We start from the raw sequence: 26,768 nt of genomic DNA, 5'->3' as shown, positions 1-26,768 counted from the left end.
AGATCTGGAGCGAGCCATCTTTTATTTCCTGTGGGGCTCCAAGTGGGAGAGACTGAGGAGGGAGGTCATGAAAAGGCCAAAAGAGAAAGGAGGAAAAGGAGTGCCTGACCTGTACTTGTTTTTAGGAAGCCGATACACCGCACTACACCTCAAACAAGCCACAGACCCATCCGGAAACCCCAAAACTACAGCCATGACACGTTTCTGGATGGGATCGTACCTCAGACGATTGAAGATTTTACCTACAGATCTTAAAGTACCCGTGTCTTTTAGCCTGCCACCAGCCTATGCTTTTATCCCGACGTTTTTAAAGCATTTTAAACTGGAGCAGGAGGAGCTGCATATTTTAACCAACCACCGTTCTCTGATCTCTGTTGTGCAGGAGCAGGAGCCAGTGAGTCCAGTGCGCGGGCTCGCATTTGGCGAGCCCTCAACAGTTTGGCGCAACGTGAACCATTCCGCTCTTCCAAACAGACTCCGGGACCTGTCATGGATGGTGGCTCATGAGATTCTCCCAGTCAGGTCCGTCATGCACTCCCGGGGCATGTCAACACGCTCAACCTGCCCCCGACCCGGTTGTGGCGCGCCAGAGTCGGTGAGGCATTTGCTCTGGGAGTGCAGCGCTGCCGTAGACCAGTGGGCAATGGCCGGCTCCTTGCAATTCCCGTACTTGCCAGCAAGGGAGGTCCTTACAGCACAACTGGTGCTGTATGGGGTGAGCCAAAAAACACTGAAGAACGATGACTTTGCCCAGATGTGGCTCACCCTAGCCGCCATCAAAGACGCCATATGGACCTCCAGAAACTTGCTGGTAAGGAAGCACATGCAGATCCCCCCCGTGGCTGTGATCCGGATGGCTGTAGGCGGCAGGCCTAGGACACAGCCACAAAGAAGCATCGCCTCTGTGCCCATTCGGACGAAGGAGCCGGAGCCACACATGAAAAGGTCAAAGCAGCGGCGGCCTGGCTCTCCGGGTGAGGCAGGTGGGAAGGAGCAACAGGGTGAGGATCTCCTCTGAGCACCACGACAGGATCCCGAGAGACCAAATGTTTGGGGGAGCGGAATGAGTGACCCTGGGTAGGGACTCATTCTGCTCCTGCACAAAATTAGAAAGAAGAGAAGTTTTAAACCAATGCACTCCCTTTTTAAAGATTTGGGACACTCCATGGTTTTCATTTGTGAGATGGATTTTATGTTTGACAACATGTAAAACCCCTTGAAATATTTGTTTTTAATGTTTTAAAAAAAAAAACAAACAAACAATGGTTTTACAACTATTTATCATATTGTTGTGATTATAATGTACCCTTTGTATCTCAAGATGTAAACCTTCTTTGAAAAAAACTTGAAATGAGTGTCAATAAATCTTTTCGAAAAAAAAAAAAAAAAATCTGTTCTTATCAGTTTAATATCTGATATGTCCTCTACCCGAGGACAAACATATTAAACGGATTTTTAGAACTGGGAGCTGAAAAAGGGGCTTGCTCCGTTCACTCCACGCATCGACCTGGCATTGCAGTGCCGCCGGGAACGGTGCACCCTTCTCTGGCCGTGTGGAAAAGCAAGCAAGCAAGCAAGCAAGCAAGCAAACAATGACGCAAACGTACAGTTTCAAATGCCCCTCTGGCAGTGGCTGGAGGAAGGTGAGTCAACCTGCCCCACAGCTGATATCCCTCACGCGCCCTGGAAGGGCTGCTAGCCTCCAATCAACCCCGCATTTTCCCTGTATTTTGGTCCCCGGGGGCCTGCAAGCGCCTGATAACTTGAGAAATTTGTGGGGATTGCATGTTGAGGCCCAGACACTTTTCTCCACAGCCCGATTGGCTAGAGCCCGTGACAACATGGGGAGGGGGCGGGGATTTGGCAAGCTAAGAGAAGGCTACCGTGAGGGCGGTGACTGGGACCAATGGGGTCCTCGGCCGCTCTTGAGGAGAGGCCTGTACTGACTCTGGTTTCTCTTCATCACGCACAAGTCTTTCGCCTTTTACTAAAGACTTCCGTGGAGAGGAACACCAATGAGTTTAAGCTATTTTTGGCAGGCTCTGCCGTATGGCTGAGCCCTTTGAGTTTGTGAAAAGTCAAACAGCTGTCGAGGTCAGGAATGGGGAGGTGGGCGGAGGTGGTGAAAAGCAGCCATTGCTCCGCTCATGTCAAAAGCAGCCAACCGCGACCAGCGAGATTTGTGCCAAGAGCCTGGCTGGAACGCCAGACACTTTGGGCCCATCGCTTCTCGGCCTTTTGGCTAAGACTGCGGTCGCCTCCTTTTGATGGTTAAATTCTTGCCTGTTGTGGCTCTGAGTTAAACCAGCTCTTGGGAGGAAATTGTCTACATTCCTTGTTTAAAGTTGTGCAACTTTTCTGTGGTTGCATATCTTAAACAAATAGGAATTCATTGGCCCAGAGAATCTCTTACCTGCGCTCTGCCGGATTCAACACCTTGTCCAGGCCAAAACTTGAAAAGGTAAGTACGTTTTTAGATTTTTTTCCTTTTTATATTTTTAATTGTATTTACTTATTTATTGTTCATTGTTTTTTTGTCCATTGTAAGTTTTTTACTGATTTTAGATCCTTTTAGCTTGTGGTGCCTCCACCATGTCGGCCACCCATGCCAACATGCGGAAGCACCACAGCGTCCGTTTTAAGTTTAAAGAAAAGGATGGAAAGCTCCTGGAGATGTCAAGGCTAGATTTCTCCAGGAAGCTAATCCAACAGGCTTTGAAATTCACAGCAAACGATTTGAATTGTATTTTGACCCTACCATTAAATAAAGGTTTTGATGTAAGCTTCCAGTCTGCGGCTATCTTGAGAGAATTTTGGACAAGATTTGAGTCTGTGAAACCCCAGTTTTCTGCATTTGTTGTTGAAAAACTGACTGATAATGCATTGAAAACAGTCATTGTCAGAATGTTTAATGAGACAGTGAATGCAGAAGACATTTGTATATGGCTGGGGAGATACTGCACTGTTAAAGGCCAGGCTACCAAAGTGAGAGATGAGGACGGCATCTGGAATTGCGCTTGGAGGGTCCCCATTCAACAATGGCAGGACCCCCAGGGCTTCCAAGGCCTGAAACATCTGCCGTCAATGATAGTTCTGGGTGAAAACAGGGGCTACATCCACTACCAAGGTCAGCCCAAGCTCTGCCGCAAGTGCGGTGAGCATGGGCACCTGGTAGAAGCGTGCGCAAAAACCTTTTGCGGAAAGTGTAGAGAAATTGGGCACACTTTTGAGGAGTGCACCAATGGCAGGAAGTGCAACCTTTGTGGAGAAACAAATCATCTCTTCAGAGCTTGCCCCAAATCGTTTGCCAACAAACTAAAGGCAGCAAAAGCCAATGAACAAAATGGAGGACAAAAAGAAAAAGAGCAGGTTGAAGAGGCTGGGCAGGAAAATTCAAATCTCCCGCCAGATACTGTGATTGGAGAGGAGGGATCATGTGAGGCGGGAGAGGGGGAGGGGCCTGCAACAGCCCCATCAATGGAGAGTGGAGAGGAGGATGGGGAGATGCAGGAAGTGGGCGGAGCTAGTTCAGAAATGGAAGATTTTCAACCACCTGAAAATAGTGAGGATGCCCCCCTCCCCGATGCCCAGCAAACAAAGAGACTTGCATCGGAATTGTCCTCTGAGTCTCCTGTAGCCTCAGAGAAGAGGGGAAGAGTTGGGACTCTCTCAGACAGTTCATCTGTGGAGGAGCCCAGAGTCTTCCCCTCCAATTCACCAAATGAAGTCTCTTTCCTGACAGTAGCTCTACAATCAACCCCTAAGGACTCCAAGCTAAATGCAGCCTTGCGTCAAAGGCCAACCCCCAGAGTCCGACGGGGGAATGGAGCTCAACTCCCTCCTTCATCACCTGTTGAAGTGAAGGAGGAGCCCCGTTCACAAGAAATAGTCTAACTGCCTTTTTTTTAAAAAAAAAAAGATATTTTAGCATCTTAAACCTCTATTTAGTGTTTTTAAAATTTCATACCTGTTGTTTTTAATCATACTCATGACACTCACCTTCTCAACCATCAATGTGAGAAGTGTGAAGTCGAGAGTTAGAGCCCAGAGTGTTTTATCCTTTCTTAATTCTACAAAGTCAGATGTGTTTTTAATGCAGGAATGTGGCATACCGTTTTTAAAACACTACCGACAGTGGGAGGAGATGTGGCCACAGACATCGATATGGAGCGGATCAAACCAAAATAAGAACGATGGAGTGGCCATTTTAATAAAAAACCCTCAGGTTCTGGTGAAGGGTAGCACTGTGGTGAGAGACGGTAGGGCACTTTTAGCACACTTGACCTTTATGGGACAGGATTTTAACCTTCTCAATATTTATGGCTTTAACGACAAAAATGACAGGTATGACCTTTTAGAAGACCTGCAGTCCCACATGCTAGGGAGAGTGCCATTAGTTTTAGGAGGTGATTTTAACTGTATTTTAAGTCGAAAAGATAGAAAAAGAACAGGGGAAGATTTTAAAATTGACAAAACATCGGTTTTATTACAGGGCATATGCAGGGATTTTAAACTACAAGACTGTTTTAAAACCATGCATCCCAGAGAGGAGGGCTTCACCTGGTTCAGTGGTGATGGCACCAGAGCCTCTCGCATAGATTTTATTTTCACACGGGACTGCCCGCCGACCGATGCTAGATTGACCCCTGTTTTCTTTTCTGACCACCTGATGCTCTCCTGCACCCTTTCACTCTCTTCAGGTGTGACTTTTGGAAGTGGTCTGTGGAAACTCAACTGCTCCCTGCTTGAAGATCAACATCTAGTTCAGCAGTACAGGGAGCAGTACCGAGAGTGGCAGACCCTTCAAGACATGTACGATACACGAGCACACTGGTGGGAGATGGTGAAGGGAAAGACCCAGACTTTTTTCAGACAGGCAGGCAAAAAAAGAAAGGGCAAGGAGAACAGACGCATGATGGGACTGCAGAAGCGACTACAGCGCTATTTTAACCTCAACCAAAATGGAATGGATTTTAATGAAGAAATTAGAGAAATCAAATCAGAGATGTCGGTTTTAGCTGAAATTAAAAGCAAGGGTGTCATTTTAAGGAGCAGGGAACGGGAAATAGAGGAGGGTGAGAAGTGCACCAGGTATTTTTTTAAGAAAATTGTTAGTAAAGGGGGGACCATTTTAAAACTAAAAAAGGAAAACGGGTGCATAACAGAGAATATCGAAGAAATTAAACAGATTGTGGAAAATTTTTACGTAGAATTGTATAAAGAAAAGCCCATTAGAATAGACACCATGAATGAAGTTTTAAAATCCATCGATAAAAAAGTAAAAGACAGTGTGCTTTTAACCCAAGATTTTACCATTCTAGAGTTAAATAAATGTTTGTCAAGTTTTAAAAAAGGGAAGTCCCCAGGACAGGATGGACTTCCCTTGGAATTTTATTTGACCTTTTGGGACATTTTAGCACCTGATTTGATCGATGTTTTTAAAGACTTTGAGCACCTAGACCGACTTCCTGACAGTTTTAGAGTAGGGATAGTGACTCTACTGCACAAAAACAAAGACAAGACCGACCTGATGAACTGGAGACCTATCGCACTTTTAAACCTTGATTGTAAACTTTTTAGCAAACTTTTAGCCTCACGTATGTCCTTGTTTTTAAAGGGGGTGATTCACCCGGATCAAGGCTGTGCCATCCCAGGGAGGAAGATCACCGACAGCCTGGTACTGATCCGAGACACCATCTGTTACGCGAGAGACAGAAACATCCGGCTAGTAGTCCTAAATTTAGATTTTGAGAAAGCCTTCGATCGGGTCTCGCACCAGTACCTTTTCAAGGTACTGCAAAAAATGGGGTTCCCAGAAAGGTTTCTAGCTTGGGTGGGATTGCTGTATCGGGACATTACCAGCAAATTTGTGATTAACGGGCATTTGACAAAAGCAGTCGATATTAACTGCGGTGTCCGTCAGGGTTGTCCGTTATCTGCCCTCCTATACATAACATGTATAGAACCGCTGGCACAGATCTTGAGAAGGGATCAACGAATCAATGGGTTGGGAGTACCGGGGAGCGGGGGACTGGACACCAAGTGTATTTTATACATGGACGACGTGAACATTTTATGCACCGACCTTTTATCCGTCAACAGGACGCTGGACTTGACTGACTGGTTTGGACAGGCTTCTGGGTCAAAGTTGAACAAAAACAAGACCCAAGCCCAATTTTATGGACCGTGGACAGCGACTGAGATGACAGGACTCCCTTTGACTGTGACCCAGACTGACCAAAAAATACTGGGGATCAAATTTGACAGGGAGGGAGAAGGAACAACAAATTGGCCAGACGTGGTAGGGAAAGTAAAACAAAGACTAGGATATTGGGGACTTAGAGGACTGACTATTGAAGGAAAGGTTTTAATCATCAAAGCGGTGATTTTACCTTTGCTTTTACTCATCAGTTCTGTTTTTATCCCACCTAGGAGAGTGCTTTTAGATCTGGAGCGAGCCATCTTTTATTTCCTGTGGGGCTCCAAGTGGGAGAGACTGAGGAGGGAGGTCATGAAAAGGCCAAAAGAGAAAGGAGGAAAAGGAGTGCCTGACCTGTACTTGTTTTTAGGAAGCCGATACACCGCACTACACCTCAAACAAGCCACAGACCCATCCGGAAACCCCAAAACTACAGCCATGACACGTTTCTGGATGGGATCGTACCTCAGACGATTGAAGATTTTACCTACAGATCTTAAAGTACCCGTGTCTTTTAGCCTGCCACCAGCCTATGCTTTTATCCCGACGTTTTTAAAGCATTTTAAACTGGAGCAGGAGGAGCTGCATATTTTAACCAACCACCGTTCTCTGATCTCTGTTGTGCAGGAGCAGGAGCCAGTGAGTCCAGTGCGCGGGCTCGCATTTGGCGAGCCCTCAACAGTTTGGCGCAACGTGAACCATTCCGCTCTTCCAAACAGACTCCGGGACCTGTCATGGATGGTGGCTCATGAGATTCTCCCAGTCAGGTCCGTCATGCACTCCCGGGGCATGTCAACACGCTCAACCTGCCCCCGACCCGGTTGTGGCGCGCCAGAGTCGGTGAGGCATTTGCTCTGGGAGTGCAGCGCTGCCGTAGACCAGTGGGCAATGGCCGGCTCCTTGCAATTCCCGTACTTGCCAGCAAGGGAGGTCCTTACAGCACAACTGGTGCTGTATGGGGTGAGCCAAAAAACACTGAAGAACGATGACTTTGCCCAGATGTGGCTCACCCTAGCCGCCATCAAAGACGCCATATGGACCTCCAGAAACTTGCTGGTAAGGAAGCACATGCAGATCCCCCCCGTGGCTGTGATCCGGATGGCTGTAGGCGGCAGGCCTAGGACACAGCCACAAAGAAGCATCGCCTCTGTGCCCATTCGGACGAAGGAGCCGGAGCCACACATGAAAAGGTCAAAGCAGCGGCGGCCTGGCTCTCCGGGTGAGGCAGGTGGGAAGGAGCAACAGGGTGAGGATCTCCTCTGAGCACCACGACAGGATCCCGAGAGACCAAATGTTTGGGGGAGCGGAATGAGTGACCCTGGGTAGGGACTCATTCTGCTCCTGCACAAAATTAGAAAGAAGAGAAGTTTTAAACCAATGCACTCCCTTTTTAAAGATTTGGGACACTCCATGGTTTTCATTTGTGAGATGGATTTTATGTTTGACAACATGTAAAACCCCTTGAAATATTTGTTTTTAATGTTTTAAAAAAAAAAACAAACAAACAATGGTTTTACAACTATTTATCATATTGTTGTGATTATAATGTACCCTTTGTATCTCAAGATGTAAACCTTCTTTGAAAAAAACTTGAAATGAGTGTCAATAAATCTTTTCGAAAAAAAAAAAAAAAAATCTGTTCTTATCAGTTTAATATCTGATATGTCCTCTACCCGAGGACAAACATATTAAACGGATTTTTAGAACTGGGAGCTGAAAAAGGGGCTTGCTCCGTTCACTCCACGCATCGACCTGGCATTGCAGTGCCGCCGGGAACGGTGCACCCTTCTCTGGCCGTGTGGAAAAGCAAGCAAGCAAGCAAGCAAGCAAGCAAACAATGACGCAAACGTACAGTTTCAAATGCCCCTCTGGCAGTGGCTGGAGGAAGGTGAGTCAACCTGCCCCACAGCTGATATCCCTCACGCGCCCTGGAAGGGCTGCTAGCCTCCAATCAACCCCGCATTTTCCCTGTATTTTGGTCCCCGGGGGCCTGCAAGCGCCTGATAACTTGAGAAATTTGTGGGGATTGCATGTTGAGGCCCAGACACTTTTCTCCACAGCCCGATTGGCTAGAGCCCGTGACAACATGGGGAGGGGGCGGGGATTTGGCAAGCTAAGAGAAGGCTACCGTGAGGGCGGTGACTGGGACCAATGGGGTCCTCGGCCGCTCTTGAGGAGAGGCCTGTACTGACTCTGGTTTCTCTTCATCACGCACAAGTCTTTCGCCTTTTACTAAAGACTTCCGTGGAGAGGAACACCAATGAGTTTAAGCTATTTTTGGCAGGCTCTGCCGTATGGCTGAGCCCTTTGAGTTTGTGAAAAGTCAAACAGCTGTCGAGGTCAGGAATGGGGAGGTGGGCGGAGGTGGTGAAAAGCAGCCATTGCTCCGCTCATGTCAAAAGCAGCCAACCGCGACCAGCGAGATTTGTGCCAAGAGCCTGGCTGGAACGCCAGACACTTTGGGCCCATCGCTTCTCGGCCTTTTGGCTAAGACTGCGGTCGCCTCCTTTTGATGGTTAAATTCTTGCCTGTTGTGGCTCTGAGTTAAACCAGCTCTTGGGAGGAAATTGTCTACATTCCTTGTTTAAAGTTGTGCAACTTTTCTGTGGTTGCATATCTTAAACAAATAGGAATTCATTGGCCCAGAGAATCTCTTACCTGCGCTCTGCCGGATTCAACACCTTGTCCAGGCCAAAACTTGAAAAGGTAAGTACGTTTTTAGATTTTTTTCCTTTTTATATTTTTAATTGTATTTACTTATTTATTGTTCATTGTTTTTTTGTCCATTGTAAGTTTTTTACTGATTTTAGATCCTTTTAGCTTGTGGTGCCTCCACCATGTCGGCCACCCATGCCAACATGCGGAGGCACCACAGCGTCCGTTTTAAGTTTAAAGAAAAGGATGGAAAGCTCCTGGAGATGTCAAGGCTAGATTTCTCCAGGAAGCTAATCCAACAGGCTTTGAAATTCACAGCAAACGATTTGAATTGTATTTTGACCCTACCATTAAATAAAGGTTTTGATGTAAGCTTCCAGTCTGCGGCTATCTTGAGAGAATTTTGGACAAGATTTGAGTCTGTGAAACCCCAGTTTTCTGCATTTGTTGTTGAAAAACTGACTGATAATGCATTGAAAACAGTCATTGTCAGAATGTTTAATGAGACAGTGAATGCAGAAGACATTTGTATATGGCTGGGGAGATACTGCACTGTTAAAGGCCAGGCTACCAAAGTGAGAGATGAGGACGGCATCTGGAATTGCGCTTGGAGGGTCCCCATTCAACAATGGCAGGACCCCCAGGGCTTCCAAGGCCTGAAACATCTGCCGTCAATGATAGTTCTGGGTGAAAACAGGGGCTACATCCACTACCAAGGTCAGCCCAAGCTCTGCCGCAAGTGCGGTGAGCATGGGCACCTGGTAGAAGCGTGCGCAAAAACCTTTTGCGGAAAGTGTAGAGAAATTGGGCACACTTTTGAGGAGTGCACCAATGGCAGGAAGTGCAACCTTTGTGGAGAAACAAATCATCTCTTCAGAGCTTGCCCCAAATCGTTTGCCAACAAACTAAAGGCAGCAAAAGCCAATGAACAAAATGGAGGACAAAAAGAAAAAGAGCAGGTTGAAGAGGCTGGGCAGGAAAATTCAAATCTCCCGCCAGATACTGTGATTGGAGAGGAGGGATCATGTGAGGCGGGAGAGGGGGAGGGGCCTGCAACAGCCCCATCAATGGAGAGTGGAGAGGAGGATGGGGAGATGCAGGAAGTGGGCGGAGCTAGTTCAGAAATGGAAGATTTTCAACCACCTGAAAATAGTGAGGATGCCCCCCTCCCCGATGCCCAGCAAACAAAGAGACTTGCATCGGAATTGTCCTCTGAGTCTCCTGTAGCCTCAGAGAAGAGGGGAAGAGTTGGGACTCTCTCAGACAGTTCATCTGTGGAGGAGCCCAGAGTCTTCCCCTCCAATTCACCAAATGAAGTCTCTTTCCTGACAGTAGCTCTACAATCAACCCCTAAGGACTCCAAGCTAAATGCAGCCTTGCGTCAAAGGCCAACCCCCAGAGTCCGACGGGGGAATGGAGCTCAACTCCCTCCTTCATCACCTGTTGAAGTGAAGGAGGAGCCCCGTTCACAAGAAATAGTCTAACTGCCTTTTTTTTGAAAAAAAAAAGATATTTTAGCATCTTAAACCTCTATTTAGTGTTTTTAAAATTTCATACCTGTTGTTTTTAATCATACTCATGACACTCACCTTCTCAACCATCAATGTGAGAAGTGTGAAGTCGAGAGTTAGAGCCCAGAGTGTTTTATCCTTTCTTAAATCTACAAAGTCAGATGTGTTTTTAATGCAGGAATGTGGCATACCGTTTTTAAAACACTACCGACAGTGGGAGGAGATGTGGCCACAGACATCGATATGGAGCGGATCAAACCAAAATAAGAACGATGGAGTGGCCATTTTAATAAAAAACCCTCAGGTTCTGGTGAAGGGTAGCACTGTGGTGAGAGACGGTAGGGCACTTTTAGCACACTTGACCTTTATGGGACAGGATTTTAACCTTCTCAATATTTATGGCTTTAACGACAAAAATGACAGGTATGACCTTTTAGAAGACCTGCAGTCCCACATGCTAGGGAGAGTGCCATTAGTTTTAGGAGGTGATTTTAACTGTATTTTAAGTCGAAAAGATAGAAAAAGAACAGGGGAAGATTTTAAAATTGACAAAACATCGGTTTTATTACAGGGCATATGCAGGGATTTTAAACTACAAGACTGTTTTAAAACCATGCATCCCAGAGAGGAGGGCTTCACCTGGTTCAGTGGTGATGGCACCAGAGCCTCTCGCATAGATTTTATTTTCACACGGGACTGCCCGCCGACCGATGCTAGATTGACCCCTGTTTTCTTTTCTGACCACCTGATGCTCTCCTGCACCCTTTCACTCTCTTCAGGTGTGACTTTTGGAAGTGGTCTGTGGAAACTCAACTGCTCCCTGCTTGAAGATCAACATCTAGTTCAGCAGTACAGGGAGCAGTACCGAGAGTGGCAGACCCTTCAAGACATGTACGATACACGAGCACACTGGTGGGAGATGGTGAAGGGAAAGACCCAGACTTTTTTCAGACAGGCAGGCAAAAAAAGAAAGGGCAAGGAGAACAGACGCATGATGGGACTGCAGAAGCGACTACAGCGCTATTTTAACCTCAACCAAAATGGAATGGATTTTAATGAAGAAATTAGAGAAATCAAATCAGAGATGTCGGTTTTAGCTGAAATTAAAAGCAAGGGTGTCATTTTAAGGAGCAGGGAACGGGAAATAGAGGAGGGTGAGAAGTGCACCAGGTATTTTTTTAAGAAAATTGTTAGTAAAGGGGGGACCATTTTAAAACTAAAAAAGGAAAACGGGTGCATAACAGAGAATATCGAAGAAATTAAACAGATTGTGGAAAATTTTTACGTAGAATTGTATAAAGAAAAGCCCATTAGAATAGACACCATGAATGAAGTTTTAAAATCCATCGATAAAAAAGTAAAAGACAGTGTGCTTTTAACCCAAGATTTTACCATTCTAGAGTTAAATAAATGTTTGTCAAGTTTTAAAAAAGGGAAGTCCCCAGGACAGGATGGACTTCCCTTGGAATTTTATTTGACCTTTTGGGACATTTTAGCACCTGATTTGATCGATGTTTTTAAAGACTTTGAGCACCTAGACCGACTTCCTGACAGTTTTAGAGTAGGGATAGTGACTCTACTGCACAAAAACAAAGACAAGACCGACCTGATGAACTGGAGACCTATCGCACTTTTAAACCTTGATTGTAAACTTTTTAGCAAACTTTTAGCCTCACGTATGTCCTTGTTTTTAAAGGGGGTGATTCACCCGGATCAAGGCTGTGCCATCCCAGGGAGGAAGATCACCGACAGCCTGGTACTGATCCGAGACACCATCTGTTACGCGAGAGACAGAAACATCCGGCTAGTAGTCCTAAATTTAGATTTTGAGAAAGCCTTCGATCGGGTCTCGCACCAGTACCTTTTCAAGGTACTGCAAAAAATGGGGTTCCCAGAAAGGTTTCTAGCTTGGGTGGGATTGCTGTATCGGGACATTACCAGCAAATTTGTGATTAACGGGCATTTGACAAAAGCAGTCGATATTAACTGCGGTGTCCGTCAGGGTTGTCCGTTATCTGCCCTCCTATACATAACATGTATAGAACCGCTGGCACAGATCTTGAGAAGGGATCAACGAATCAATGGGTTGGGAGTACCGGGGAGCGGGGGACTGGACACCAAGTGTATTTTATACATGGACGACGTGAACATTTTATGCACCGACCTTTTATCCGTCAACAGGACGCTGGACTTGACTGACTGGTTTGGACAGGCTTCTGGGTCAAAGTTGAACAAAAACAAGACCCAAGCCCAATTTTATGGACCGTGGACAGCGACTGAGATGACAGGACTCCCTTTGACTGTGACCCAGACTGACCAAAAAATACTGGGGATCAAATTTGACAGGGAGGGAGAAGGAACAACAAATTGGCCAGACGTGGTAGGGAAAGTAAAACAAAGACTAGGATATTGGGGACTTAGAGGACTGACTATTGAAGGAAAGGTTTTAATCATCAAAGCGGTGATTTTACCTTTGCTTTTACTCATCAGTTCTGTTTTTATCCCACCTAGGAGAGTGCTTTTAGATCTGGAGCGAGCCATCTTTTATTTCCTGTGGGGCTCCAAGTGGGAGAGACTGAGGAGGGAGGTCATGAAAAGGCCAAAAGAGAAAGGAGGAAAAGGAGTGCCTGACCTGTACTTGTTTTTAGGAAGCCGATACACCGCACTACACCTCAAACAAGCCACAGACCCATCCGGAAACCCCAAAACTACAGCCATGACACGTTTCTGGATGGGATCGTACCTCAGACGATTGAAGATTTTACCTACAGATCTTAAAGTACCCGTGTCTTTTAGCCTGCCACCAGCCTATGCTTTTATCCCGACGTTTTTAAAGCATTTTAAACTGGAGCAGGAGGAGCTGCATATTTTAACCAACCACCGTTCTCTGATCTCTGTTGTGCAGGAGCAGGAGCCAGTGAGTCCAGTGCGCGGGCTCGCATTTGGCGAGCCCTCAACAGTTTGGCGCAACGTGAACCATTCTGCTCTTCCAAACAGACTCCGGGACCTGTCATGGATGGTGGCTCATGAGATTCTCCCAGTCAGGTCCGTCATGCACTCCCGGGGCATGTCAACACGCTCAACCTGCCCCCGACCCGGTTGTGGCGCGCCAGAGTCGGTGAGGCATTTGCTCTGGGAGTGCAGCGCTGCCGTAGACCAGTGGGCAATGGCCGGCTCCTTGCAATTCCCGTACTTGCCAGCAAGGGAGGTCCTTACAGCACAACTGGTGCTGTATGGGGTGAGCCAAAAAACACTGAAGAACGATGACTTTGCCCAGATGTGGCTCACCCTAGCCGCCATCAAAGACGCCATATGGACCTCCAGAAACTTGCTGGTAAGGAAGCACATGCAGATCCCCCCCGTGGCTGTGATCCGGATGGCTGTAGGCGGCAGGCCTAGGACACAGCCACAAAGAAGCATCGCCTCTGTGCCCATTCGGACGAAGGAGCCGGAGCCACACATGAAAAGGTCAAAGCAGCGGCGGCCTGGCTCTCCGGGTGAGGCAGGTGGGAAGGAGCAACAGGGTGAGGATCTCCTCTGAGCACCACGACAGGATCCCGAGAGACCAAATGTTTGGGGGAGCGGAATGAGTGACCCTGGGTAGGGACTCACTCTGCTCCTGCACAAAATTAGAAAGAAGAGAAGTTTTAAACCAATGCACTCCCTTTTAAAGATTTGGGACACTCCATGGTTTTCATTTGTGAGATGGATTTTATGTTTGACAACATGTAAAACCCCTTGAAATATTTGTTTTTAATGTTTTAAAAAAAAAAACAAACAAACAAACAATGGTTTTACAACTATTTATCATAGTGTTGTGATTATAATGTACCCTTTGTATCTCAAGATGTAAACCTTCTTTGAAAAAACTTGAAATGAGTGTCAATAAATCTTTTCGAAAGAAAAAAAATCTGTTCTTATCAGTTTAATATCTGATATGTCCTCTACCCGAGGACAAACATATTAAACGGATTTTTAGAACTGGGAGCTGAAAAAGGGGCTTGCTCCGTTCACTCCACGCATCGACCTGGCATTGCAGTGCCGCCGGGAACGGTGCACCCTTCTCTGGCCGTGTGGAAAAGCAAGCAAGCAAGCAAGCAAGCAAACAATGACGCAAACGTACAGTTTCAAATGCCCCTCTGGCAGTGGCTGGAGGAAGGTGAGTCAACCTGCCCCACAGCTGATATCCCTCACGCGCCCTGGAAGGGCTGCTAGCCTCCAATCAACCCCGCATTTTCCCTGTATTTTGGTCCCCGGGGGCCTGCAAGCGCCTGATAACTTGAGAAATTTGTGGGGATTGCATGTTGAGGCCCAGACACTTTTCTCCACAGCCCGATTGGCTAGAGCCCGTGACAACATGGGGAGGGGGCGGGGATTTGGCAAGCTAAGAGAAGGCTACCGTGAGGGCGGTGACTGGGACCAATGGGGTCCTCGGCCGCTCTTGAGGAGAGGCCTGTACTGACTCTGGTTTCTCTTCATCACGCACAAGTCTTTCGCCTTTTACTAAAGACTTCCGTGGAGAGGAACACCAATGAGTTTAAGCTATTTTTGGCAGGCTCTGCCGTATGGCTGAGCCCTTTGAGTTTGTGAAAAGTCAAACAGCTGTCGAGGTCAGGAATGGGGAGGTGGGCGGAGGTGGTGAAAAGCAGCCATTGCTCCGCTCAAGTCAAAAGCAGCCAACCGCGACCAGCGAGATTTGTGCCAAGAGCCTGGCTGGAACGCCAGACACTTTGGGCCCATCGCTTCTCGGCCTTTTGGCTAAGACTGCGGTCGCCTCCTTTTGATGGTTAAATTCTTGCCTGTTGTGGCTCTGAGTTAAACCAGCTCTTGGGAGGAAATTGTCTACATTCCTTGTTTAAAGTTGTGCAACTTTTCTGTAGTTGCATATCTTAAACAAATAGGAATTCATTGGCCCAGAGAATCTCTTACCTGAGCTCTGCCGGATTCAACACCTTGTCCAGGCCAAAACTTGAAAAGGTAAGTACGTTTTTAGATTTTTTTCCTTTTTTATATTTTTAATTGTATTTACTTATTTATTGTTCATTGTTTTTTTGTCCATTGTAAGTTTTTTACTGATTTTAGATCCTTTTAGCTTGTGGTGCCTCCACCATGTCGGCCACCCATGCCAACATGCGGAGGCACCACAGCGTCCGTTTTAAGTTTAAAGAAAAGGATGGAAAGCTCCTGGAGATGTCAAGGCTAGATTTCTCCAGGAAGCTAATCCAACAGGCTTTGAAATTCACAGCAAACGATTTGAATTGTATTTTGACCCTACCATTAAACAAAGGTTTTGATGTAAGCTTCCAGTCTGCGGCTATCTTGAGAGAATTTTGGACAAGATTTGAGTCTGTGAAACCCCAGTTTTCTGCATTTGTTGTTGAAAAACTGACTGATAATGCATTGAAAACAGTCATTGTCAGAATGTTTAATGAGACAGTGAATGCAGAAGACATTTGTATATGGCTGGGGAGATACTGCACTGTTAAAGGCCAGGCTACCAAAGTGAGAGATGAGGACGGCATCTGGAATTGCGCTTGGAGGGTCCCCATTCAACAATGGCAGGACCCCCAGGGCTTCCAAGGCCTGAAACATCTGCCGTCAATGATAGTTCTGGGTGAAAACAGGGGCTACATCCACTACCAAGGTCAGCCCAAGCTCTGCCGCAAGTGTGGTGAGCATGGGCACCTGGTAGAAGCGTGCACAAAAACCTTTTGCGGAAAGTGTAGAGAAATTGGGCACACTTTTGAGGAGTGCACCAATGGCAGGAAGTGCAACCTTTGTGGAGAAACAAATCATCTCTTCAGAGCTTGCCCCAAATCGTTTGCCAACAAACTAAAGGCAGCAAAAGCCAATGAACAAAATGGAGGACAAAAAGAAAAAGAGCAGGTTGAAGAGGCTGGGCAGGAAAATTCAAATCTCCCGCCAGATACTGTGATTGGAGAGGAGGGATCATGTGAGGCGGGAGAGGGGGAGGGGCCTGCAACAGCCCCATCAATGGAGAGTGGAGAGGAGGATGGGGAGATGCAGGAAGTGGGCGGAGCTAGTTCAGAAATGGAAGATTTTCAACCACCTGAAAATAGTGAGGATGCCCCCCTCCCCGATGCCCAGCAAACAAAGAGACTTGCATCGGAATTGTCCTCTGAGTCTCCTGTAGCCTCAGAGAAGAGGGGAAGAGTTGGGACTCTCTCAGACAGTTCATCTGTGGAGGAGCCCAGAGTCTTCCCCTCCAATTCACCAAATGAAGTCTCTTTTCTGACAGTAGCTCTACAATCAACCCCTAAGGACTCCAAGCTAAATGCAGCCTTGCGTCAAAGGCCAACCCCCAGAGTCCGACGGGGGAATGGAGCTCAACTCCCTCCTTCATCACCTGTTGAAGTGAAGGAGGAGCCCCGTTCACAAGAAATAGTCTAACTGCCTTTTTTTTAAAAAAAAAAAGATATTTTAGCATCTTAAACCTCTATTTAGTGTTTTTAAAATTTCATACCTGTTGTTTTTAATCATACTCATGACACTCACCTTCTCAACCATCAATGTGAGAAGTGTGAAGTCGAGAGTTAGAGCCCAGAGTGTTTTATCCTTTCTTAAATCTACAAAGTCAGATGTGTTTTTAATGCAGGAATGTGGCATACCGTTTTTAAAACACTACCGACAGTGGGAGGAGATGTGGCCACAGACATCGATATGGAGCGGATCAAACCAAAATAAGAACGATGGAGTGGCCATTTTAATAAAAAACCCTCAGGTTCTGGTGAAGGGTAGCACTGTGGTGAGAGACGGTAGGGCACTTTTAGCACACTTGACCTTTATGGGACAGGATTTTAACCTTCTCAATATTTATGGCTTTAACGACAAAAATGACAGGTATGACCTTTTAGAAGACCTGCAGTCCCACATGCTAGGGAGAGTGCCATTAGTTTTAGGAGGTGATTTTAACTGTATTTTAAGTCGAAAAGATAGAAAAAGAACAGGGGAAGATTTTAAAATTGACAAAACATCGGTTTTATTACAGGGCATATGCAGGGATTTTAAACTACAAGACTGTTTTAAAACCATGCATCCCAGAGAGGAGGGCTTCACCTGGTTCAGTGGTGATGGCACCAGAGCCTCTCGCATAGATTTTATTTTCACACGGGACTGCCCGCCGACCGATGCTAGATTGACCCCTGTTTTCTTTTCTGACCACCTGATGCTCTCCTGCACCCTTTCACTCTCTTCAGGTGTGACTTTTGGAAGTGGTCTGTGGAAACTCAACTGCTCCCTGCTTGAAGATCAACATCTAGTTCAGCAGTACAGGGAGCAGTACCGAGAGTGGCAGACCCTTCAAGACATGTACGATACACGAGCACACTGGTGGGAGATGGTGAAGGGAAAGACCCAGACTTTTTTCAGACAGGCAGGCAAAAAAAGAAAGGGCAAGGAGAACAGACGCATGATGGGACTGCAGAAGCGACTACAGCGCTATTTTAACCTCAACCAAAATGGAATGGATTTTAATGAAGAAATTAGAGAAATCAAATCAGAGATGTCGGTTTTAGCTGAAATTAAAAGCAAGGGTGTCATTTTAAGGAGCAGGGAACGGGAAATAGAGGAGGGTGAGAAGTGCACCAGGTATTTTTTTAAGAAAATTGTTAGTAAAGGGGGGACCATTTTAAAACTAAAAAAGGAAAACGGGTGCATAACAGAGAATATCGAAGAAATTAAACAGATTGTGGAAAATTTTTACGTAGAATTGTATAAAGAAAAGCCCATTAGAATAGACACCATGAATGAAGTTTTAAAATCCATCGATAAAAAAGTAAAAGACAGTGTGCTTTTAACCCAAGATTTTACCATTCTAGAGTTAAATAAATGTTTGTCAAGTTTTAAAAAAGGGAAGTCCCCAGGACAGGATGGACTTCCCTTGGAATTTTATTTGACCTTTTGGGACATTTTAGCACCTGATTTGATCGATGTTTTTAAAGACTTTGAGCACCTAGACCGACTTCCTGACAGTTTTAGAGTAGGGATAGTGACTCTACTGCACAAAAACAAAGACAAGACCGACCTGATGAACTGGAGACCTATCGCACTTTTAAACCTTGATTGTAAACTTTTTAGCAAACTTTTAGCCTCACGTATGTCCTTGTTTTTAAAGGGGGTGATTCACCCGGATCAAGGCTGTGCCATCCCAGGGAGGAAGATCACCGACAGCCTGGTACTGATCCGAGACACCATCTGTTACGCGAGAGACAGAAACATCCGGCTAGTAGTCCTAAATTTAGATTTTGAGAAAGCCTTCGATCGGGTCTCGCACCAGTACCTTTTCAAGGTACTGCAAAAAATGGGGTTCCCAGAAAGGTTTCTAGCTTGGGTGGGATTGCTGTATCGGGACATTACCAGCAAATTTGTGATTAACGGGCATTTGACAAAAGCAGTCGATATTAACTGCGGTGTCCGTCAGGGTTGTCCGTTATCTGCCCTCCTATACATAACATGTATAGAACCGCTGGCACAGATCTTGAGAAGGGATCAACGAATCAATGGGTTGGGAGTACCGGGGAGCGGGGGACTGGACACCAAGTGTATTTTATACATGGACGACGTGAACATTTTATGCACCGACCTTTTATCCGTCAACAGGACGCTGGACTTGACTGACTGGTTTGGACAGGCTTCTGGGTCAAAGTTGAACAAAAACAAGACCCAAGCCCAATTTTATGGACCGTGGACAGCGACTGAGATGACAGGACTCCCTTTGACTGTGACCCAGACTGACCAAAAAATACTGGGGATCAAATTTGACAGGGAGGGAGAAGGAACAACAAATTGGCCAGACGTGGTAGGGAAAGTAAAACAAAGACTAGGATATTGGGGACTTAGAGGACTGACTATTGAAGGAAAGGTTTTAATCATCAAAGCGGTGATTTTACCTTTGCTTTTACTCATCAGTTCTGTTTTTATCCCACCTAGGAGAGTGCTTTTAGATCTGGAGCGAGCCATCTTTTATTTCCTGTGGGGCTCCAAGTGGGAGAGACTGAGGAGGGAGGTCATGAAAAGGCCAAAAGAGAAAGGAGGAAAAGGAGTGCCTGACCTGTACTTGTTTTTAGGAAGCCGATACACCGCACTACACCTCAAACAAGCCACAGACCCATCCGGAAACCCCAAAACTACAGCCATGACACGTTTCTGGATGGGATCGTACCTCAGACGATTGAAGATTTTACCTACAGATCTTAAAGTACCCGTGTCTTTTAGCCTGCCACCAGCCTATGCTTTTATCCCGACGTTTTTAAAGCATTTTAAACTGGAGCAGGAGGAGCTGCATATTTTAACCAACCACCGTTCTCTGATCTCTGTTGTGCAGGAGCAGGAGCCAGTGAGTCCAGTGCGCGGGCTCGCATTTGGCGAGCCCTCAACAGTTTGGCGCAACGTGAACCATTCTGCTCTTCCAAACAGACTCCGGGACCTGTCATGGATGGTGGCTCATGAGATTCTCCCAGTCAGGTCCGTCATGCACTCCCGGGGCATGTCAACACGCTCAACCTGCCCCCGACCCGGTTGTGGCGCGCCAGAGTCGGTGAGGCATTTGCTCTGGGAGTGCAGCGCTGCCGTAGACCAGTGGGCAATGGCCGGCTCCTTGCAATTCCCGTACTTGCCAGCAAGGGAGGTCCTTACAGCACAACTGGTGCTCTATGGGGTGAGCCAAAAAACACTGAAGAAAGATGACTTTGCCCAGATGTGGCTCACCCTAGCCGCCATCAAAGACGCCATATGGACCTCCAGAAACTTGCTGGTAAGGAAGCACATGCAGATCCCCCCCGTGGCTGTGATCCGGATGGCTGTAGGCGGCAGGCCTAGGACACAGCCACAAAGAAGCATCGCCTCTGTGCCCATTCGGACGAAGGAGCCGGAGCCACACATGAAAAGGTCAAAGCAGCGGCGGCCTGGCTCTCCGGGTGAGGCAGGTGGGAAGGAGCAACAGGGTGAGGATCTCCTCTGAGCACCACGACAGGATCCCGAGAGACCAAATGTTTGGGGGAGCGGAATGAGTGACCCTGGGTAGGGACTCACTCTGCTCCTGCACAAAATTAGAAAGAAGAGAAGTTTTAAACCAATGCACTCCCTTTTAAAGATTTGGGACACTCCATGGTTTTCATTTGTGAGATGGATTTTATGTTTGACAACATGTAAAACCCCTTGAAATATTTGTTTTTAATGTTTTAAAAAAAAAAAACAAACAAACAAACAATGGTTTTACAACTATTTATCATAGTGTTGTGATTATAATGTACCCTTTGTATCTCAAGATGTAAACCTTCTTTGAAAAAACTTGAAATGAGTGTCAATAAATCTTTTCGAAAGAAAAAATCTGTTCTTATCAGTTTAATATCTGATATGTCCTCTACCCGAGGACAAACATATTAAACGGATTTTTAGAACTGGGAGCTGAAAAAGGGGCTTGCCCCGTTCACTCCACGCATCGACCTGGCATTGCAGTGCCGCCGGGAACGGTGCACCCTTCTCTGGCCGTGTGGAAAAGCAAGCAAGCAAGCAAGCAAACAATGACGCAAACGTACAGTTTCAAATGCCCCTCTGGCAGTGGCTGGAGGAAGGTGAGTCAACCTGCCCCACAGCTGATATCCCTCACGCGCCCTGGAAGGGCTGCTAGCCTCCAATCAACCCCGCATTTTCCCTGTATTTTGGTCCCCGGGGGCCTGCAAGCGCCTGATAACTTGAGAAATTTGTGGGGATTGCATGTTGAGGCCCAGACACTTTTCTCCACAGTCCGATTGGCTAGAGCCCGTGACAACATGGGGAGGGGGCGGGGATTTGGCAAGCTAAGAGAAGGCTACCGTGAGGGCGGTGACTGGGACCAATGGGGTCCTCGGCCGCTCTTGAGGAGAGGCCTGTACTGACTCTGGTTTCTCTTCATCACGCACAAGTCTTTCGCCTTTTACTAAAGACTTCCGTGGAGAGGAACACCAATGAGTTTAAGCTATTTTTGGCAGGCTCTGCCGTATGGCTGAGCCCTTTGAGTTTGTGAAAAGTCAAACAGCTGTCGAGGTCAGGAATGGGGAGGTGGGCGGAGGTGGTGAAAAGCAGCCATTGCTCCGCTCATGTCAAAAGCAGCCAACCGCGACCAGCGAGATTTGTGCCAAGAGCCTGGCTGGAACGCCAGACACTTTGGGCCCATCGCTTCTCGGCCTTTTGGCTAAGACTGCGGTCGCCTCCTTTTGATGGTTAAATTCTTGCCTGTTGTGGCTCTGAGTTAAACCAGCTCTTGGGAGGAAATTGTCTACATTCCTTGTTTAAAGTTGTGCAACTTTTCTGTAGTTGCATATCTTAAACAAATAGGAATTCATTGGCCCAGAGAATCTCTTACCTGCGCTCTGCCGGATTCAACACCTTGTCCAGGCCAAAACTTGAAAAGGTAAGTACGTTTTTAGATTTTTTTCCTTTTTATATTTTTAATTGTATTTACTTATTTATTGTTCATTGTTTTTTTGTCCATTGTAAGTTTTTTACTGATTTTAGATCCTTTTAGCTTGTGGTGCCTCCACCATGTCGGCCACCCATGCCAACATGCGGAGGCACCACAGCGTCCGTTTTAAGTTTAAAGAAAAGGATGGAAAGCTCCTGGAGATGTCAAGGCTAGATTTCTCCAGGAAGCTAATCCAACAGGCTTTGAAATTCACAGCAAACGATTTGAATTGTATTTTGACCCTACCATTAAATAAAGGTTTTGATGTAAGCTTCCAGTCTGCGGCTATCTTGAGAGAATTTTGGACAAGATTTGAGTCTGTGAAACCCCAGTTTTCTGCATTTGTTGTTGAAAAACTGACTGATAATGCATTGAAAACAGTCATTGTCAGAATGTTTAATGAGACAGTGAATGCAGAAGACATTTGTATATGGCTGGGGAGATACTGCACTGTTAAAGGCCAGGCTACCAAAGTGAGAGATGAGGACGGCATCTGGAATTGCGCTTGGAGGGTCCCCATTCAACAATGGCAGGACCCCCAGGGCTTCCAAGGCCTGAAACATCTGCCGTCAATGATAGTTCTGGGTGAAAACAGGGGCTACATCCACTACCAAGGTCAGCCCAAGCTCTGCCGCAAGTGCGGTGAGCATGGGCACCTGGTAGAAGCGTGCACAAAAACCTTTTGCGGAAAGTGTAGAGAAATTGGGCACACTTTTGAGGAGTGCACCAATGGCAGGAAGTGCAACCTTTGTGGAGAAACAAATCATCTCTTCAGAGCTTGCCCCAAATCGTTTGCCAACAAACTAAAGGCAGCAAAAGCCAATGAACAAAATGGAGGACAAAAAGAAAAAGAGCAGGTTGAAGAGGCTGGGCAGGAAAATTCAAATCTCCCGCCAGATACTGTGATTGGAGAGGAGGGATCATGTGAGGCGGGAGAGGGGGAGGGGCCTGCAACAGCCCCATCAATGGAGAGTGGAGAGGAGGATGGGGAGATGCAGGAAGTGGGCGGAGCTAGTTCAGAAATGGAAGATTTTCAACCACCTGAAAATAGTGAGGATGCCCCCCTCCCCGATGCCCAGCAAACAAAGAGACTTGCATCGGAATTGTCCTCTGAGTCTCCTGTAGCCTCAGAGAAGAGGGGAAGAGTTGGGACTCTCTCAGACAGTTCATCTGTGGAGGAGCCCAGAGTCTTCCCCTCCAATTCACCAAATGAAGTCTCTTTCCTGACAGTAGCTCTACAATCAACCCCTAAGGACTCCAAGCTAAATGCAGCCTTGCGTCAAAGGCCAACCCCCAGAGTCCGACGGGGGAATGGAGCTCAACTCCCTCCTTCATCACCTGTTGAAGTGAAGGAGGAGCCCCGTTCACAAGAAATAGTCTAACTGCCTTTTTTTTTTAAAAAAAAAAGATATTTTAGCATCTTAAACCTCTATTTAGTGTTTTTAAAATTTCATACCTGTTGTTTTTAATCATACTCATGACACTCACCTTCTCAACCATCAATGTGAGAAGTGTGAAGTCGAGAGTTAGAGCCCAGAGTGTTTTATCCTTTCTTAATTCTACAAAGTCAGATGTGTTTTTAATGCAGGAATGTGGCATACCGTTTTTAAAACACTACCGACAGTGGGAGGAGATGTGGCCACAGACATCGATATGGAGCGGATCAAACCAAAATAAGAACGATGGAGTGGCCATTTTAATAAAAAACCCTCAGGTTCTGGTGAAGGGTAGCACTGTGGTGAGAGACGGTAGGGCACTTTTAGCACACTTGACCTTTATGGGACAGGATTTTAACCTTCTCAATATTTATGGCTTTAACGACAAAAATGACAGGTATGACCTTTTAGAAGACCTGCAGTCCCACATGCTAGGGAGAGTGCCATTAGTTTTAGGAGGTGATTTTAACTGTATTTTAAGTCGAAAAGATAGAAAAAGAACAGGGGAAGATTTTAAAATTGACAAAACATCGGTTTTATTACAGGGCATATGCAGGGATTTTAAACTACAAGACTGTTTTAAAACCATGCATCCCAGAGAGGAGGGCTTCACCTGGTTCAGTGGTGATGGCACCAGAGCCTCTCGCATAGATTTTATTTTCACACGGGACTGCCCGCCGACCGATGCTAGATTGACCCCTGTTTTCTTTTCTGACCACCTGATGCTCTCCTGCACCCTTTCACTCTCTTCAGGTGTGACTTTTGGAAGTGGTCTGTGGAAACTCAACTGCTCCCTGCTTGAAGATCAACATCTAGTTCAGCAGTACAGGGAGCAGTACCGAGAGTGGCAGACCCTTCAAGACATGTACGATACACGAGCACACTGGTGGGAGATGGTGAAGGGAAAGACCCAGACTTTTTTCAGACAGGCAGGCAAAAAAAGAAAGGGCAAGGAGAACAGACGCATGATGGGACTGCAGAAGCGACTACAGCGCTATTTTAACCTCAACCAAAATGGAATGGATTTTAATGAAGAAATTAGAGAAATCAAATCAGAGATGTCGGTTTTAGCTGAAATTAAAAGCAAGGGTGTCATTTTAAGGAGCAGGGAACGGGAAATAGAGGAGGGTGAGAAGTGCACCAGGTATTTTTTTAAGAAAATTGTTAGTAAAGGGGGGACCATTTTAAAACTAAAAAAGGAAAACGGGTGCATAACAGAGAATATCGAAGAAATTAAACAGATTGTGGAAAATTTTTACGTAGAATTGTATAAAGAAAAGCCCATTAGAATAGACACCATGAATGAAGTTTTAAAATCCATCGATAAAAAAGTAAAAGACAGTGTGCTTTTAACCCAAGATTTTACCATTCTAGAGTTAAATAAATGTTTGTCAAGTTTTAAAAAAGGGAAGTCCCCAGGACAGGATGGACTTCCCGTGGAATTTTATTTGACCTTTTGGGACATTTTAGCACCTGATTTGATCGATGTTTTTAAAGACTTTGAGCACCTAGACCGACTTCCTGACAGTTTTAGAGTAGGGATAGTGACTCTACTGCACAAAAACAAAGACAAGACCGACCTGATGAACTGGAGACCTATCGCACTTTTAAACCTTGATTGTAAACTTTTTAGCAAACTTTTAGCCTCACGTATGTCCTTGTTTTTAAAGGGGGTGATTCACCCGGATCAAGGCTGTGCCATCCCAGGGAGGAAGATCACCGACAGCCTGGTACTGATCCGAGACACCATCTGTTACGCGAGAGACAGAAACATCCGGCTAGTAGTCCTAAATTTAGATTTTGAGAAAGCCTTCGATCGGGTCTCGCACCAGTACCTTTTCAAGGTACTGCAAAAAATGGGGTTCCCAGAAAGGTTTCTAGCTTGGGTGGGATTGCTGTATCGGGACATTACCAGCAAATTTGTGATTAACGGGCATTTGACAAAAGCAGTCGATATTAACTGCGGTGTCCGTCAGGGTTGTCCATTATCTGCCCTCCTATACATAACATGTATAGAACCGCTGGCACAGATCTTGAGAAGGGATCAACGAATCAATGGGTTGGGAGTACCGGGGAGCGGGGGACTGGACACCAAGTGTATTTTATACATGGACGACGTGAACATTTTATGCACCGACCTTTTATCCGTCAACAGGACGCTGGACTTGACTGACTGGTTTGGACAGGCTTCTGGGTCAAAGTTGAACAAAAACAAGACCCAAGCCCAATTTTATGGACCGTGGACAGCGACTGAGATGACAGGACTCCCTTTGACTGTGACCCAGACTGACCAAAAAATACTGGGGATCAAATTTGACAGGGAGGGAGAAGGAACAACAAATTGGCCAGACGTGGTAGGGAAAGTAAAACAAAGACTAGGATATTGGGGACTTAGAGGACTGACTATTGAAGGAAAGGTTTTAATCATCAAAGCGGTGATTTTACCTTTGCTTTTACTCATCAGTTCTGTTTTTATCCCACCTAGGAGAGTGCTTTTAGATCTGGAGCGAGCCATCTTTTATTTCCTGTGGGGCTCCAAGTGGGAGAGACTGAGGAGGGAGGTCATGAAAAGGCCAAAAGAGAAAGGAGGAAAAGGAGTGCCTGACCTGTACTTGTTTTTAGGAAGCCGATACACCGCACTACACCTCAAACAAGCCACAGACCCATCCGGAAACCCCAAAACTACAGCCATGACACGTTTCTGGATGGGATCGTACCTCAGACGATTGAAGATTTTACCTACAGATCTTAAAGTACCCGTGTCTTTTAGCCTGCCACCAGCCTATGCTTTTATCCCGACGTTTTTAAAGCATTTTAAACTGGAGCAGGAGGAGCTGCATATTTTAACCAACCACCGTTCTCTGATCTCTGTTGTGCAGGAGCAGGAGCCAGTGAGTCCAGTGCGCGGGCTCGCATTTGGCGAGCCCTCAACAGTTTGGCGCAACGTGAACCATTCCGCTCTTCCAAACAGACTCCGGGACCTGTCATGGATGGTGGCTCATGAGATTCTCCCAGTCAGGTCCGTCATGCACTCCCGGGGCATGTCAACACGCTCAACCTGCCCCCGGCCCGGTTGTGGCGCGCCAGAGTCGGTGAGGCATTTGCTCTGGGAGTGCAGCGCTGCCGTAGACCAGTGGGCAATGGCCGGCTCCTTGCAATTCCCGTACTTGCCAGCAAGGGAGGTCCTTACAGCACAACTGGTGCTCTATGGGGTGAGCCAAAAAACACTGAAGAAAGATGACTTTGCCCAGATGTGGCTCACCCTAGCCGCCATCAAAGACGCCATATGGACCTCCAGAAACTTGCTGGTAAGGAAGCACATGCAGATCCCCCCCGTGGCTGTGATCCGGATGGCTGTAGGCGGCAGGCCTAGGACACAGCCACAAAGAAGCATCGCCTCTGTGCCCATTCGGACGAAGGAGCCGGAGCCACACATGAAAAGGTCAAAGCAGCGGCGGCCTGGCTCTCCGGGTGAGGCAGGTGGGAAGGAGCAACAGGGTGAGGAT

The 26,768-nt window shown here is 46.5% G+C and overlaps 6 non-coding genes and 2 pseudogenes across 6 annotated transcripts; all 8 read left to right on the top strand.

The window, feature by feature from the left end:
* Positions 1-1,362: 1,362 nt before the first annotated feature.
* LOC139619668 (U2 spliceosomal RNA) lies at positions 1,363-1,544 on the top strand. Its single transcript, XR_011690650.1, has one exon. It is a non-coding gene; the product is annotated as a U2 spliceosomal RNA (small nuclear RNA).
* Positions 1,545-1,943: 399 nt separating this feature from the next.
* LOC139619079 (U5 spliceosomal RNA) lies at positions 1,944-2,058 on the top strand. The gene has a single exon (XR_011690084.1). It is a non-coding gene; the product is annotated as a U5 spliceosomal RNA (small nuclear RNA).
* A 5,748-nt stretch (positions 2,059-7,806) lies between these two features.
* LOC139619666 (U2 spliceosomal RNA) lies at positions 7,807-7,988 on the top strand. Its single transcript, XR_011690648.1, has one exon. It is a non-coding gene; the product is annotated as a U2 spliceosomal RNA (small nuclear RNA).
* A 399-nt stretch (positions 7,989-8,387) lies between these two features.
* On the top strand, positions 8,388-8,502 carry LOC139619077 (U5 spliceosomal RNA). Its single transcript, XR_011690082.1, has one exon. It is a non-coding gene; the product is annotated as a U5 spliceosomal RNA (small nuclear RNA).
* Positions 8,503-14,252: 5,750 nt separating this feature from the next.
* On the top strand, positions 14,253-14,429 carry LOC139619758 (U2 spliceosomal RNA; annotated as a pseudogene).
* Positions 14,430-14,824: 395 nt separating this feature from the next.
* On the top strand, positions 14,825-14,939 carry LOC139619076 (U5 spliceosomal RNA). Its single transcript, XR_011690081.1, has one exon. It is a non-coding gene; the product is annotated as a U5 spliceosomal RNA (small nuclear RNA).
* A 5,752-nt stretch (positions 14,940-20,691) lies between these two features.
* LOC139619690 (U2 spliceosomal RNA) lies at positions 20,692-20,866 on the top strand (annotated as a pseudogene).
* Positions 20,867-21,257: 391 nt separating this feature from the next.
* Positions 21,258-21,372, top strand: LOC139619075 (U5 spliceosomal RNA). The gene has a single exon (XR_011690080.1). It is a non-coding gene; the product is annotated as a U5 spliceosomal RNA (small nuclear RNA).
* Positions 21,373-26,768: the final 5,396 nt, after the last annotated feature.

This window comes from Trachinotus anak, unplaced genomic scaffold (assembly GCF_046630095.1).
Source record: "Trachinotus anak isolate AG129_WGS33_773 ecotype Australia unplaced genomic scaffold, CSIRO_AGI_Tana_v1 ptg000003l, whole genome shotgun sequence".
Classification (NCBI taxonomy): Eukaryota; Metazoa; Chordata; class Actinopteri; order Carangiformes; family Carangidae; genus Trachinotus; species Trachinotus anak.
The sequence above is the reverse complement of the archived record's forward strand: the minus strand, read 5'-3'. Positions and strand labels throughout refer to the sequence as shown.